Source organism: Coturnix japonica, chromosome 4 (genome assembly GCF_054131305.1).
Source record: "Coturnix japonica strain WE chromosome 4, WE-NBRP24, whole genome shotgun sequence".
NCBI classification, from domain to species: domain Eukaryota; kingdom Metazoa; phylum Chordata; class Aves; order Galliformes; family Phasianidae; genus Coturnix; species Coturnix japonica.
In genome coordinates, this window is record NC_140666.1 from 5,011,904 (window position 1) to 5,027,878 (window position 15,975).

Genomic DNA, 15,975 nt, shown 5'->3' on the forward strand with positions numbered 1-15,975 from the left:
AAAAGCGATGTTAGAGCGGAGGAAAACCAAGAAAAGACGGGTTAGAGCGGAGGAAAACCAAGAAAACAAGGTTAGAGCGGAGGAAAATCGAGAAAAGCGGGGTTAGAGCTGAGAAAAACCAAGAAAAGCGGGGTTAGAGCGGAGGAAAACCAAGAAAAGCGTGGTTAGAGCGGAGGAAAACCAGGGAAAAAGGGGTTAGAGCGGAGGAAAAACAAAAAAAGTGAAGTTAGTGCGGAGGAAAACGAAGAATAGCGAAGTTAGAACGGAGGAAAACCAAGAAAGACGGGGTTAGAGCGGAGGAAAACCAAGAGAGGCGAAGTTAGAGCGGAGGAAATCCAAGAAAAGCTATGTTACAGCAGAGGAAAACCTTGAAAAGTGAGATTAGAGATGAGGAAAGCCAAGAAAAGCGATGTTAGAGCGGAGGAAAACTAAGAAAACAAGGTTAGAGCAGAGGAAAATCAAGAAAAGTGGGGTCAGAGCTGAGAAAAACCAAGAATGGCGGGGTTAGAGCGGAGGAAAACCAAGAAAAGCGAAGTTAGAGCGGACGAAAACCAAAAAAAGAGAAGTTAGAGCGAAGGAAAAGCAAGAAAAGCAGGATTACAGCAGAGGAAAACCAAGAAAAGAGGGGTTAGAGCATAGGAAAACCAAGAAAACAAGGTTAGAGCGGAGGAAAATCAAGAAAAGCGGGGTCAGAGCTGAGAAAAACCAAGCGGGGTTAGAGTGGATGAAAACCAAGGAAAGCGAGATTAGAGCGGAGGAAAAAAAAGAAAAGAGGGGTTAGACCGGAGGAAAAACAAAAAAAGTGAAGTTAGAGCGGAGGAAACCGAATAATAGCAAAGTTAGAGCGGAGGAGAACCAAGAAAGACGGGGTTAGAGCAAAGGAAAACGAAGAATGGCAGGGTTAGAACGGAGGAAAACCAAGAGAGGCGAAGTTAGAGCGGAGGAAAACCAAGAAAAGTAGGGTTACAACAGAGCAAATCCATGAAAAGCGGGGTTAGAGCGGAGGAAAACCAAGAAAAGCGGGGTTGGAGCTGAGGAAAACCGAGAAAAGCTCTGTTAGACCGGAGGAAAACCAAGATAAGCTAAGTTATAGCAGAGGAACACCAAGAAAAGCGAAGTTAGAGCGGAGGAAAACCATGAAAAGCGGGGTTAGTGTGGAGGAAAACTAAGAAAAGCAGGGTTGGAGCGGAGGAAAACCAAGAAAAGTGGGGTTAGAGCGGAGGAAATCAAAGAAAAGCGGGGTCAGAGAGGAGGAAAATCAACAAAAGCTATGTTACAGCAGAGGAAAACCAATAAAAGTGAGATTAGAGATGAGGAAAACCAAGAAAAGCGAAGTTAGAGCGGAGGAAAACCATGAAAAGCCATGTTAGCGCAAAGGAAAACCAAGAAAAGCGGGGTTAGAGTGGAGGTAAACCAAGAAAAGTGAATTTAGAGCGGATGAAAAGCAAGAAAAGCGGGTATAGAGCGAAGGAAAACCAAGAAAAGCGGGGATAGAGCAGAGGAAAACCAAGAAAAGCTATGTTACAGCAGAGGAAAACCAAGAAAAGTGGGGTTAGAGCGGAGGAAAACCAAGAAAAGTGGGGTTAGAGCGGAGGAAATCAAAGAAAAGCGGGGTCAGAGAGGAGGAAAATCAAGAAAAGCTATGTTACAGCAGAGGAAAACCAAGAAAAGTGAGATTAGAGATGAGGAAAACCAAGAAAAGCGATGTTAGAGCGGAGGAAAACCAAGAAAACAAGGTTAGAGCGGAGGAAAACCAAGAAAAGCGAAGTTAGAGAGGAGGAAAACCAAGAAAACAAGGTTAGAGCGGAGGAAAATCAAGAAAAGCGGGGTTAGAGCAGAGAAAAACCAAGAAAAGCGGGGTTAGAGCAGAGGAAAACCAAAAAAAGCGTGGTTAGAGCGGAGGAAAACCAAGAAAAGCGAAGTTAGAGCGGAGGAAAACCATGAAAAGCCAAGTTAGCGCAAAGGAAAACCAAGAAAAGTGGGGTAATCGGTGGAGGTAAACCAAGAAAAGTGAATTTAGAGCGGATGAAAAGCAAGAAAAGCGGGCATAGAGCGAAGGAAAACCAAGAAAAGCGGAGATAGAGCAGAGGAAAACTAAGAAAAGCTATGTTACAGCAGAGGAAAACCAAGAAAAGTGGGGTTAGAGCGGAGGAAAACCAAGAAAAGTGGGGTTAGAGCGGAGGAAATCCAAGAAAAGCGGGGTCAGAGAGGAGGAAAATCAAGAAAAGCTATGTTAGAGCAGAGGAAAACCAAGAAAATTGAGATTAGAGATGAGGAAAACCAAGAAAAGCTAAGTTAGAGCGGAGGGAAACCAAGAAAAAAAGGTTAGAGCGGAGGAAAATCAAGAAAAGCGGGGTCAGAGCTGAGAAAAACCAAGAATGGCGGGGTTAGAGCGGAGGAAAACCAAGAAAAACGAAGTTAGAGCGGACGAAAACCAAAAAAAAGAGAAGTTAGAGCGAAGGAAAAGCAAGAAAAGCGGGATTACAGCAGAGCAAAACCAAGAAAAGAGGGGTTAGAGCGGAGGAAAACCAAGAAAAGCGGGGTTGGAGCTGAGGAAAACCGAGAAAAGCTGTGTTAGACCGGAGGAAAACCAAGATAAGCTAAGTTATAGCAGAGGAACACCAAGAAAAGCGAAGTTAGAGCGGAGGAAAACCATGAAAAGCGGGGTTAGTGTGGAGGAAAACTAAGAAAAGCAAGGTTAGAGCGGAGGAAAACCAAGAAAGCGAAGTTAGTGTGGAGGAAAACCATGAAAAGCCAAGTTAGCGCAAAGGAAAACCAAGAAAAGCGGGGTTAGAGTGGAGGTAAACCAAGAAAAGTGAATTTAGAGCGGATGAAAAGCAAGAAAAGCGGGCATAGAGCGAAGGAAAACCAAGAAAAGCAAGGATAGAGCAGAGGAAAACCAAGAAAAGCTATGTTACAGCAGAGGAAAACCAAGAAAAGTGGGGTTAGAGCGGAGGAAAACCAAGAAAAGTGGGGTTAGAGCGGAGGAAATCAAAGAAAAGCGGGGTAAGAGAGGAGGAAAATCAAGAAAAGCTATGTTACAGCAGAGGAAAACCAAGAAAAGTCAGATTAGAGATGAGGAAAACCAAGAAAAGCGATGTTAGAGCGGAGGAAAACCAAGAAAACAAGGTTAGAGCGGAGGAAAACCAAGAAAAGCGAAGTTAGAGAGGGGGAAAACCAAGAAAACAAGGTTAGAGCGGAGGAAAATCAAGAAAAGCGGGGTTAGAGCAGAGAAAAACCAAGAAAAGCGGGGATAGAGCGGAGGAAAACCAAAAAAAGCGTGGTTAGAGCGGAGGAAAACCAAGAAAAGCGAAGTTACAGCGGAGGAAAACCATGAAAAGCCAAGTTAGCGCAAAGGAAAACCAAGAAAAGTGGGGTTAGAGTGGAGGTAAACCAAGAAAAGTGAATTTAGAGCGGATGAAAAGCAAGAAAAGCGGGCATAGAGCGAAGGAAAACCAAGAAAAGCGGAGATAGATCAGAGGTAAACCAAGAAAAGCTATGTTACAGCAGAGGAAAACCAAGAAAAGTGGGGTTAGAGCGGAGGAAAACCAAGAAAACTGGGGTTAGAGCGGAGGAAATCAAAGAAAAGCGGGGTCAGAGAGGAGAAAAATCAAGAAAAGCTATGTTACAGCAGAGTAAAACCAAGAAAAGTGAGATTAGAGATGAGGAAAACCAAGAAAAGCGATGTTAGAGCGGAGGAAAACCAAGAAAACAAGGTTAGAGCGGAGGAAAACCAAGAAAAGCGAAGTTAGAGAGGAGGAAAACCAAGAAAACAAGGTTAGAGCGGAGGAAAATCAAGAAAAGCGGGGTTAGAGCTGAGAAAAACCAAGAAAAGCGGGGTTAGAGCGGAGGAAAACCAAAAAAAGCGTGGTTAGAGCGGAGGAAAACCAAGAAAAGCGAAGTTAGAGCGGAGGAAAACCAAGGAAAAAGGGGTTAGAGCGGAGGAAAAACAAAAAAAGTGAAGTTAGTGCGGAGGAAAACGAAGAATAGCGAAGTTAGAACGGAGGAAAACCAAGAAAGACGGGGTTAGAGCGGAGGAAAACCAAGAGAGGCAAAGTAGGAGCGGAGGAAAACCAAGAAAAGCTATGTTACAGCAGAGGAAAACCTTGAAAAGTGAGATTAGAGATGAGGAAAACCAAGAAAAGCGATGTTAGAGCGGAGGAAAACCAAGAAAACAAAGTTAGAGCAGAGGAAAATCAAGAAAAGCGGGGTCAGAGCTGAGAAAAACCAAGAATGGCGGGGTTAGAGCGGAGGAAAACCAAGAAAAGCGACGTTAGTGCGGACGAAAACCAAAAAAAGAGAAGTTAGAGCGAAGGAAAAGCAAGAAAAGTGGGATTACAGCAGAGGAAAACCAAGAAAAGAGGGGTTAGAGCATAGAAAAACCAAGAAAACAAGGTTAGAGTGGAGGAAAATCAAGAAAAGCGGGGTCAGAGCTGAGAAAAACCAAGCGGGGTTAGAGTGGATGAAAACCAAGAAAAGCGAGATTAGAGCGGAGGAAAAAAAAGAAAAGAGGGGTTAGAGCGGAGGAAAAACAAAAAAAGTGAAGTTAGAGCGGAGGAAACCGAATAATAGCAAAGTTAGAGCGGAGGAGAACCAAGAAAGACGGGGTTAGAGCAAAGGAAAACCAAGAATGGCAGGGTTAGAACGGAGGAAAACCAAGAGAGGCGAAGTTAGAGCGGAGGAAAACCAAGAAAAGTAGGGTTACAACAGAGCAAATCCATGAAAAGCGGGGTTAGAGCGGAGGAAAACCAAGAAAAGCGTGGTTAGAGCGGAGGAAAACCGAGAAAAGCTGTGTTAGACCGGAGGAAAACCAAGATAAGCTAAGTTATAGCAGAGGAACACCAAGAAAAGCGAAGTTAGAGCGGAGGAAAACCATGAAAAGCGGGGTTAGTGTGGAGGAAAACTAAGAAAAGCAGGGTTGGAGCGGAGGAAAACTAAGAAAAGCAAGGTTAGAGCGGAGGAAAACCAAGAAAGCGAAGTTAGAGCGGAGGAAAACCATGAAAAGCCAAGTTAGCGCAAAGGAAAACCAAGAAAAGCGGGGTTAGAGTGGAGGTAAACCAAGAAAAGTGAATTTAGAGCGGATGAAAAGCAAGAAAAGCGGGCATAGAGCGAAGGAAAACCAAGAAAAGCGGGGATAGAGCAGAGGAAAACCAAGAAAAGCTATGTTACAGCAGAGGAAAACCAAGAAAAGTGGGGTTAGAGCGGAGGAAAACCAAGAAAAGTGGGGTTAGAGCGGAGGAAATAAAAAAAAAGCGGGGTCAGAGAGGAGGAAAATAAAGAAAAGCTATGTTACAGCAGAGGAAAACCAAGAAAAGTGAGATTAGAGATGAGGAAAACCAAGAAAAGCGATGTTAGAGCGGAGGAAAACCAAGAAAAGACGGGTTAGAGCGGAGGAAAACCAAGAAAAGCGAAGTTAGAGAGGAGGAAAACCAAGAAAACAAGGTTAGAGCGGAGGAAAATCGAGAAAAGCGGGGTTAGAGCTGAGAAAAACCAAGAAAAGCAGGGTTAGAGCGGAGGAAAACCAAAAAAAGCGTGGTTAGAGCGGAGGAAAACCAAGAAAAGCGAAGTTAGAGAGGAGGAAAACCAAGGAAAAAGGGGTTAGAGCGGAGGAAAAACAAAAAAAGTGAAGTTAGTGCGGAGGAAAACGAAGAATAGCGAAGTTAGAACGGAGGAATACCAAGAAAGACGGGGTTAGAGCGGAGGAAAACCAAGAGAGGCGAAGTTAGAGCGGAGGAAAACCAAGAAAAGCTATGTTACAGCAGAGGAAAACCAAGAAAAGTGAGATTAGAGATGAGGAAAACCAAGAAAAGCGATGTTAGAGCGGAGGAAAACCAAGAAAACAAGGTTAGAGCAGAGGAAAATCAAGAAAAGCGGGGTCAGAGCTGAGAAAAACCAAGAATGGCGGGGTTAGAGCGGAGGAAAACCAAGAAAAGCGAAGTTAGAGCGGACGAAAACCAAAAAAAGAGAAGTTAGAGCGGAGGAAAAGCAAGAAAAGCGGGATTACAGCAGAGGAAAACCAAGAAAAGAGGGGTTAGAGCATAGGAAAACCAAGAAAACAAGGTTAGAGCGGAGGAAAATCAAGAAAAGCGGGGTCAGAGCTGAGAAAAACCAAGCGGGGTTAGAGTGGATGAAAACCAAGAAAAGCGAGATTAGAGCGGAGGATAAAAAAGAAAAGAGGGGTTAGAGCGGAGGAAAAACAAAAAAAGTGAAGTTAGAGCGGAGGAAACCGAATAATAGCGAAGTTAGAGCGGAGGAGAACCAAGAAAGACGGGGTTAGAGCAAAGGAAAACCAAGAATGGCAGGGTTAGAACGGAGGAAAACCAAGAGAGGCGAAGTTAGAGCGGAGGAAAACCAAGAAAAGTAGGGCTACAACAGAGCAAATCCATGAAAAGCGGGGTTAGAGCGGAGGAAAACCAAGAAAAGCGGGGTTGGAGCTGAGGAAAACCGAGAAAAGCTGTGTTAGACCGGAGGAAAACCAAGATAAGCTAAGTTATAGCAGAGGAACACCAAGAAAAGCGAAGTTAGAGCGGAGGAAAACCATGAAAAGCGGGGTTAGTGTGGAGGAAAACTAAGAAAAGCAGGGTTGGAGCGGAGGAAAACTAAGAAAATCAAGGTTAGAGCGGAGGAAAACCAAGAAAAGCGAAGTTAGAGCGGAGGAAAACCATGAAAAGCCAAGTTAGCGCAAAGGAAAACCAAGAAAAGCGGGGTTAGAGTGGAGGTAAACCAAGAAAAGTGAATTTAGAGCGGATGAAAAGCAAGAAAAGCGGGCATAGAGCGAAGGAAAACCAAGAAAAGCGGAGATAGAGCAGAGGAAAACCAAGAAAAGCTATGTTACAGCAGAGGAAAACCAAGAAAAGTGGGGTTAGAGCGGAGGAAAACCAAGAAAACTGGGGTTAGAGCGGAGGAAATAAAAAAAAAAGCGGGGTCAGAGAGGAGGAAAATCAAGAAAAGCTATGTTACAGCAGAGGAAAACCAAGAAAAGTGAGATTAGAGATGAGGAAAACCAAGAAAAGCGATGTTAGAGCGGAGGAAAACCAAGAAAACAAGGTTAGAGCGGAGGAAAACCAAGAAAAGCGAAGTTAGAGAGGAGGAAAACCAAGAAAACAAGGTTAGAGCGGAGGAAAATCAAGAAAAGCGGGGTTAGAGCTGAGAAAAACCAAGAAAAGCGGGGTTAGAGCGGAGGAAAACCAAAAAAAGCGTGGTTAGAGCGGAGGAAAACCAAAAAAAGAGAAGTTAGATCGAAGGAAAAGCAAGAAAAGCGGGATTACAGCAGAGGAAAACCAAGAAAAGAGGGGTTAGAGCATAGGAAAACCAAGAAAACAAGGTTAGAGCGGAGGAAAATCAAGAAAAGCGGGGCAAAGCTGAGGAAAACCAAGACAAGCGTTGTTAGAGCGGAGGAAAATCAAGAAAAGCGTGGTTAGAGTGGAGCAAATCTAAGAAAAGCGGGGTTAGAGCGGAGGAAAACCAAGAAAAGCGGGATTAGAGCGGAGGAAAACCAAGAAAAGCGTGGTTAGAGTGGAGGAAAACTAAGAAAAGTGGGGTTAGAGCGGAGGAAAACCAAGAAAAGAGGGGTTAGAGAGGAAGAAAACCAAGAAAAGCAGGGTCAGAGAGAAGGAAAATCAAGAAAAGCTATGTTACAGCAGAGGAAAACCAAGAAAAGAGAGATTAGAGATGCGGAAAACCAAGAAAAGCGATGTTAGAGCAGAGGAAAACCAAGAAAACAAGGGTAGAGCGGAGGAAAATCAAGAAAAGCGGGGTCAGAGCTGAGAAAAACCAAGAAAAGCGGGGTTAGAGCGGAGGAAAACCAAAAAAAGCGTGGTTAGAGCGGAGGAAAACCAAAAAAAGAGAAGTTAGAGCGAAGGAAAAGCAAGAAAAGCGGGATTACAGCAGAGGAAATCCAAGAAAAGAGGGGTTAGAGCATAGGAAAACCAAGAAAACAAGGTTAGAGCGGAGGAAAATCAAGAAAAGCGGGGCAAAGCTGAGGAAAACCAAGAGAAGCGTTGTTAGAGCGGAGGAAAATCAAGAAAAGCGTGGTTAGAGTGGAGCAAATCTAAGAAAAGCGGGGTTAGAGCGGAGGAAAACCAAGAAAAGCGGGATTAGAGCGGAGGAAAACCAAGAAAAGCGTGGTTAGAGTGGAGGAAAACTAAGAAAAGTGGGGTTAGAGCGGAGGAAAACCAAGAAAAGAGGGGTTAGAGAGGAAGAAAACCAAGAAAAGCAGGGTCAGAGAGAAGGAAAATCAAGAAAAGCTATGTTACAGCAGAGGAAAACCAAGAAAAGAGAGATTAGAGATGAGGAAAACCAAGAAAAGCGATGTTAGAGCGGAGGAAAACCAAGAAAACAAGGGTAGAGCGGAGGAAAATCAAGAAAAGCGGGGTCAGAGCTGAGAAAAACAGAGCGGGGTTAGAGTGGAAGAAAACCAAGAAAAGAGAGATTAGAGCTGAGGAAAACCAAGGAAAGAGGGGTTAGAGTGGAGGAAAAACAAAAAAAGCGAAGTTAGTGCGGAGAGAAACGAAGAAGAGCGAAGTTAGAGTGGAGGAGAACCAAGGAAGAGAGGGTTAGAGCGGAGGAAAACCAAGAATGGCGGGGTTTGAGCGGAGGAAAACCAAGAGAGGCGAAGTTAGAGCAGAGGAAAACCAAGAAAAGTAGCGTTACAGGAGAGGAAAACCATGAACAGCGGGGCTAGAGTGGAGGAAAACCAAGAAAAGCGGGGTTGGAGCTGAGGAAAACCGAGAAAAGCTGTGTTAGAGCGGAGGAAAACCAAGATAAGTTATAGCAGAGAAACACCAAGAAAAGCGCAGTTAGAGCGGAGGAAAATAATGAAAACCGGGGTTAGTGTGGAGGAAAACTAAGAAAAGCGGGGTTGGAGGGGAGGAAAACTAAGAAAAGCAAGGTTAGAGCGAAGGAAAACCAAGAAAAGCCAAGTTAGCGCAAAGGAAAACCAAGAAAAACAGGGTTAGAGCGCAGGAAAACCAAGAAAAGCCAAGTTAGAGCAACGGAAAACCAAGAAAGGCGGGGTTAGAGTGGCGGTAAACCAAGAAAAGTAAAGTTAGAGCTGATGAAAACCAAGAAAAGCTGGCATAGAGCGAAGGAAAACCAAGAAAAGCGGGGATAGAGCAGAGGAAAACCAAGAAAAGCTATGTTACAGCAGAGGAAAACCAAGAAAAGTGGGGTAAGAGCACAGGAAAACAAAGAAAAGAGGGGATAGAGCGGAGGAAAACCAAGAAAAGCGGGGATAGAGCGGCGGAAAACAAAGGAACAGTGGGGATAGAATGGAGGAAAATCAAGAAAAGTGAGGTCAGAGCGGAGGAAAACCAAGAGAAGCAGGGATAGAGCGGAGGAAAACAAAGAAAAGTGGGGTTAGAGCAGAGGAAAACCAAGAAAAGCGGGGTCAGAGCGGACGAAAACCAAGAAAAGCGTGGTTAGAGCGGAGGAAAACCAAGACAAGGTAAGTTAGCACGGAGGAAAACCAAGGAAAGTGGGGTTAGAGCGGAGGAAAACCAAGAAAAGCGGGGTTGGAGCTGAGGAAAACCGAGAAAAGCTGGGTTAGAGCGGAGGAAATTTAAGAAAAGCTAAATTAGAGCAAAGAAAAACCAAGACAAGCGGGGCTAGAATGGATGAAATCCAAGAAACACGGGGTTAGAGCGGATGAAAACCAAGAAAAGCGGGGTTGGAGCGGAGGAAAACCAACAAAAACGGGGTTAGAGCGGAGGAAAACAAAAAAAACAAGGTTAGAGCAGAGGAAAATCAAGAAAAGCTGGGCTAGAGTGGAGGAAAACCAAGAAAAGCGAATTTAGAGCGACGGAAAACCAAGAATAGAGGGGTTAGTGTGGAGGAAAACCAAGAAAAATGAAGTTAGAGCGGAGGAAATCCAAGAAAAGCGGGGTTAGAACGGAGGAAAACCAAGAGAGGCAAAGTTAGAGCGGAGGAAAACCAAGAAAAGTAGGTTTACAGCAGAGGAAAACCATGAAAAGCGGGGTTACAGTGGAGGAAAACCAAGAAAAGCTGGGTTGGATCTGAGGAAAACCGAGGAAAGCTGTGTTAGAGCAGAGGAAAACCGAGAAAAGCGAAGTTAGAGCAGAGGAAAACCATGAAAGGCAAGGTTAGTGTGGAGGAAAACTAAGAAAAACGGGGTTGGAGTGCAGGAAAACTAAGAAAAGCAAGGTTAGAGCGGAGGAAAAACAAGAAAAGCCAAGTCAGAGCAAAGGAAAACCAAGAAAAGCGGGTTTAGAGCGAAGGAAAACCAAGAAAAGTCAAGTTAGAGCAAAGGAAAACCAAGAAAAGCGGGGTTAGAGTGGAGGTAAACCAATAAAATTGAAGTTAGAGCAGATGTAAAAAAGAAAAGTGGGCATAGAGCGACGGAAAACCAAGAACAGCATGGATAGAGCAGAGGAAAACCAAGAAAAGCTATGTTACTGCAGAGGAAAACTAAGAAAATTGGGGATAGAGCGGAGGAAAACCAAGAAAAGAGGGGTTAGAGCGGAGGAAAACCAAGAAAAGCGGGGTCAGAGAGGAGGAAAATAAAGAAAAGCTATGTTACAGCAGAGGAAAACAAAGAAAAGTGAGATTAGAGATGAGGAAAACCAAGAAAAGCGATGTTAGACTGGAGGAAAACCAAGAAAACAAGGTTAGAGCGGAGGAAAATCAAGAAAAGCGAAGTTAGAGCGGAGGAAATCCAAGAAAAGCGAAGTTAGAGCGGAAGAAGAGCAAGAAAAGCGGGATTAAATTGGAGGAAAACCAAGAAAAGAGGGGTTAGAGCGGAGGAAAAACAAAAAAAGTGTAGTTAGTGCGGAGGAAAACGAAGAATAGCCAAGTTAGAGCGGAGGAAATCCAAGAAAAACGGGGTTAGAGCGGAGGAAAACCAAGAGAGGCGAATTTAGAGCGGAGGAAAACCAAGAAAAGCAGGGTTACAGCAGAGGAAAACCATGAAAAGCGGGGTTAGAGTGGAAGAAAACCAACAAAAGCGGGGTTGGTGCTGAGGAAAACCGAGAAAAGCTGGGTTAGAGTGCAGGAAAACCAAGAAATGCTAAGTTAGAGCGGAGAAAAACCAAGACAAGCGGGGTTAGAATGGATGAAATCCAAGAAAAGCGGGGTTAGAGCGGATGAAAACCAAGAAAAGCGAGGTCAGAGCGGAGGAAAACCAAGAGAAGCAGGGATAGAGCGGAGGAAAACAAAGAAAAGCAGGGTTAGAGCAGAGGAAAACCAAGAAAAGCGGGGTTAGAGTGGAGGAAAACCAAGAAAAGCGGGGTTGGAGCTGAGGAAAACTGAGAAAAGCTGTGTTGGAGCTGAGGAAAACCAAGATAAGCTAAGTTATAGCAGAGGAAAGCCAAGAAAAGCGAAGTTAGAGCGGAGGAAAACCAAGAAAAGCGCGGTTAGTGTGGAGGAAAACTAAGAAAAGCAAGGTTAGAGCGGAGAAAAACCAAGAAAAGCCAAGTTAGCGCAAAGGAAAACCAAGAAAAACGGGGATAGAGCGCAGGAAAGCCAAGAAAAGCCAAGTTAGAGCAAAGGAAAACGAAGAAAAGTGGGGTTAGAGTAGAGGTAAACAAAGAAGAGTGAAGTTAGAGCGGATTGAAACCAAGAAAAGCGGGCATAGAGCGAAGGAAAACCAAGAAAAGCTGGTATAGAGCAGAGGAAAACTAAGAAAAGCTATGTTACAGCAGAGGAAAACAAAGAAAAGTGGGGTTAGAGCACAGGAAAACCAAGAAAAGTGGGGTTAGAGCACAGGAAAACCAAGAGAAGAGGGGTTAGAGCTAAGGAAAACCAAGAAAAGCAGGGTCACAGAGGAGGAAAGTCAAGAAAAGCTATGTTACAGCAGAGGAAAACCAAGAAAAGTGAGATTAGAGATGAGGAAAACCAAAAAAAGCGATGTTAGGGCGGAGGAAAAACAGGAAAACAAGGTTAGAGCGGAGGAAAATCAAGAAAAGCGGGGTCAGAGCTGAGAAAAACCAAGAAAAGCGTGGTTAGAGCGGAGGAAAAGGAAAAAAAGCGGGGATAGAATGGATGAAATCCAAGTAAAGCGGGGTTAGAGCAAATGAAAACGAAGAAAAGCGGGGTTGGAGCAGAGGAAAACCAAGAAAAACGGGGTTAGAGCGGAGGAAAACCAAATAAACAAGGTTAGAGCAGAGGAAAATCAAGAAAAGCTGGGCTAGAGTGGAGGAAAACCAAGAAAAGTAGGGTTACAGCAGAGGAAAACCATGAAAAGCGGGGTTAGAGCGGAGGAAAACCAAGAAAAGCGGGGTGGGAGCTGAGGAAAACCGAGAAAAGCTGGGTTAGTGCAGAGGAAAACCAAGATAATCTAAGTTAGAGCAGAGGAAAACCAAGAAAAGCGAAGTTAGAGCGGAGGAAAACCAAGAAAAGCGGGGTTAGTGTAGAGGAAAACCAAGAAAAGCGAAGTTAGAGCGGAGGAAAACCAAGAAAAGCGGGGTTAGTGTAGAGGAAAACCAAGAAAAATCAAGTTAGAGCGAAGGAAATCCAAGAAAAGCGGGGTTAGAGCGGAAGAAAACAAAGAAAAGCGGGGTAAGAGAGGTGGAAAATCAAGAAAAGCTATGTTACAGCAGAGGAAAACCATGAAAAGTGAGATTAGAGATGAGGAAAACCGAGAAAAGCGATGTTAGAGCGGAGGAAAACCAAGAAAACAAGGTTAGAGCGGAGGAAAATCAAGAAAAGCGGGGTCAGAGCTGAGAAAAACCAAGAAAAGCGGGGTTAGAGCGGAGGAAAACCAAGAAAAGCGAAGTTAGAGCGGAGGAAAACCAAGAAAAGCGTGGTTAGATTGGAGCTATACTAAGAAACGCGGGGTTAGAGCGGAGGAAAACCAAGAAAAGTGGGATTAGAGAGGAAGAAAACCAAGAAAAGAGGGGTCAGAGAGAAGTAAAATCAAGAAAAGCTATGTTACAGCAGAGGAAAACCATGAAAAGTGAGATTAGAGATGAGGAAAACCGAGAAAAGCGATGTTAGAGCGGAGGAAAACCAAGAAAACAAGGTTAGAGCGGAGGAAAATCAAGAAAAGCGGGGTCAGAGCTGAGAAAAACCAAGAAAAGCGGGGTTAGAGCGGAGGAAAACCAAGAAAAGCGAAGTTAGAGCGGAGGAAAACCAAGAAAAGCGTGGTTAGATTGGAGCTATACTAAGAAACGCGGGGTTAGAGCGGAGGAAAACCAAGAAAAGTGGGATTAGAGAGGAAGAAAACCAAGAAAAGAGGGGTCAGAGAGAAGTAAAATCAAGAAAAGCTATGTTACAGCAGAGGAAAACGAAGAAAAGAGAGATTAGAGATGAGGAAAACCAAGAAAAGCGATGTTAGAGCGGAGGAAAACCAAGAAAACAAGGGTAGAGCGGAGGAAAATCAAGAAAAGCGGGGTCAGAGCTGAGAAAAACAGAGCGGGGTTAGAGTGGAGGAAAACCAAGAAAAGAAAGATTAGAGCTGAGGAAAACCAAGGAAAGAGGGGTTAGAGTGGAGGAAAAACAAAAAAAGTGAAGTTAGTGCGGAGAAAAACAAAGAATAGCGAAGTTAGAGCGGAGGAGAACCAAGGAAGACGGGGTTAGAGCGGAGGAAAACCAAGAATGGCGGGGTTTGAGCGGAGGAAAACCAGGAGAGGCGAAGTTAGAGCAGAGGAAAACCAAGAAAATTAGGGTTACAGGAGAGGAAAACCATGAAAAGCGGGGTTAGAGTGGAGGAAAACCAAGAAAAGCGGGGTTGGAGCTGAGGAAAACCGAGAAAAGCTGTGTTAGAGCGGAGGAAAACCAAGATAAGTTATAGCAGAGGAACACCAAGAAAAGCGCAGTTAGAGTGGAGAAAAACCATGAAAAGCGGGGTTAGTGTGGAGGAAAACTAAGAAAAGCGGGTTTAGAGCGGAGGAAAACTAAGAAAAGCAAGGTTAGAGCGAAGGAAAACCAAGAAAAGCCAAGTTAGCGCAAAGGAAAACCAAGAAAAACGGGGTAGAGCACAGGAAAACCAAGAAAAGCCAAGTTAGAGCAAAGGAAAACCAAGAAAGGTGGGGTTAGAGTGGCGGTAAACCAAGAAAAGTAAAGTTAGAGTGGATGAAATCCAAGAAAAGCGGGCATAGAGCGAAGGAAAACCAAGAAAAGCTGGTATAGAGCAGAGGAAAACTAAGAAAAGCTATGTTACAGCAGAGGAAAACAAAGAAAAGTGGGGTTAGAGCACAGGAAAACCAAGAAAAGAAGGGTTAGAGCTAAGGAAAACCAAGAAAAGCGGGGTCACAGAGGAGGAAAATCAAGAAAAGCTATGTTACAGCAGAGGAAAACCAAGAAAAGTGAAGTTAGCACGGAGGAAAACCAAGAAAAGTGGGGTTAGAGCGGAGGTAAACCAAGAAGAGTTAAGTTAGAGCGGATGAAAACCAAGAAAAGCAGGCATAGAGCGAAGGAAAACCAAGAAAAGCTGGTATAGAGCAGAGGAAAACTAAGAAAAGCTATGTTACAGCAGAGGAAAACAAAGAAAAGTGGGGTTAGAGCACAGGAAAACCAAGAAAAGAGGGGTTAGAGCTAAGGAAAACCAAGAAAAGCGGGGTCACAGAGGAGGAAAATCAAGAAAAGCTATGTTACAGCAGAGGAAAACCAAGAAAAGTGAGATTAGAGATGAGGAAAACCAAAAAAAGCAAAGTTAGGGCGGAGGAAAAACAGGAAAACAAGGTTAGAGCGAAGGAAAATCAAGAAAAGCGGGGTCAGAGCTGAGAAAAACCAAGAAAAGCGAGGTTAGAGCGGAGGAAAACCGAGAAAAGCGGGGTTATAGCAGAGGAAAAAGAAGAAAAGCATGGTTAGAGCGGAGGAAAAGGAAAAAAAGCGGGATTGGAGCGGAGGAAAACCAAGAAAAGAGGGGTTAGAGCGGAGGAAAAACAAAAAAAGTGAAGTCAGAGTGGAGGAAAACGAAGAATAGCGAAGTTAGAGCGGAGTAAAACCAAGAAAGACGGTGTTAGAGCGGAGGAAAACCAAGAGAGGCGAAGTTAGAGCGGAGGAAAACCAAGACAAGCGGGGTTAGAATGGATGAAATCCAAGAAAAGCGGGGTTAGAGCAAATGAAAATGAAGAAAAGCGGGGTTGGAGCGGAGGAAAACCAAGAAAAACGGGGTTAGAGCGGAGGAAAACCAAATAAACAAGGTTAGAGCAGAGGAAAATCAAGAAAAGCTGGGCTAGAGTGGAGGAAAACCAAGAAAAGTAGGGTTACAGCAGAGGAAAACCATGAAAAGCGAAGTTAGAGCGGAGGAAAACCAAGAAAAGCGGGGTTGGAGCTGAGGAAAACCGAGAAAAGCTGGGTTAGTGCGGAGGAAAACCAAGATAAGCTAAGTTAGAGCAGAGGAAAACCAAGAAAAGCGAAGTTAGAGCGGAGGAAAACCAAGAAAAGCGGGGTTAGTGTGGAGGAAAACCAAGAAAAATCAAGTTAGAGCGAAGGAAATCCAAGAAAAACGGGGTTAGAGCGGAGGAAAACAAAGAAAAGCGGGGTCAGAGAGGAGGAAAATCAAGAAAAGCTATGTTACAGCAGAGGAAAACCAAGAAAAGTGAGATTAGAGATGAGGAAAACCGAGAAAAGCGATGTAAGAGCGGAGGAAAACCAAGAAAACAAGGTTAGAGCGGAGGAAAATCAAGAAAAGCGGGGTCAGAGCTGAGAAAAACCAAGAAAAGCGGGGTTAGAGCGGAGGAAAACCAAGAAAAGCAAAGTTAGAGCGGAGGAAAAGCAGGAAAAGCGGGATTAGAGCGGAGGAAAACCAAGAAAAGCAAAGTTAAAGAGGAGGAAAACCAAGAAAACTAGGTAAGAGAGGAGGAAAATCAAGAAAAGCGGGGTTAGAGCTGAGAAAAACCAAGATAAGCGGGGTTAGAGCGGAGGAAAACCAAAAAAAGCGTGGTTAGAGCGGAGGAAAACCAAGAAAAGCGAAGTTAGAGCGGAGGAAAACCAAGGAAAGAGGGGTTAGAGCGGAGGAAAAACAAAAAAAGTGAAGTTAGTGAGGAGGAAAACGAAGAATAGCGAAGTTAGAAC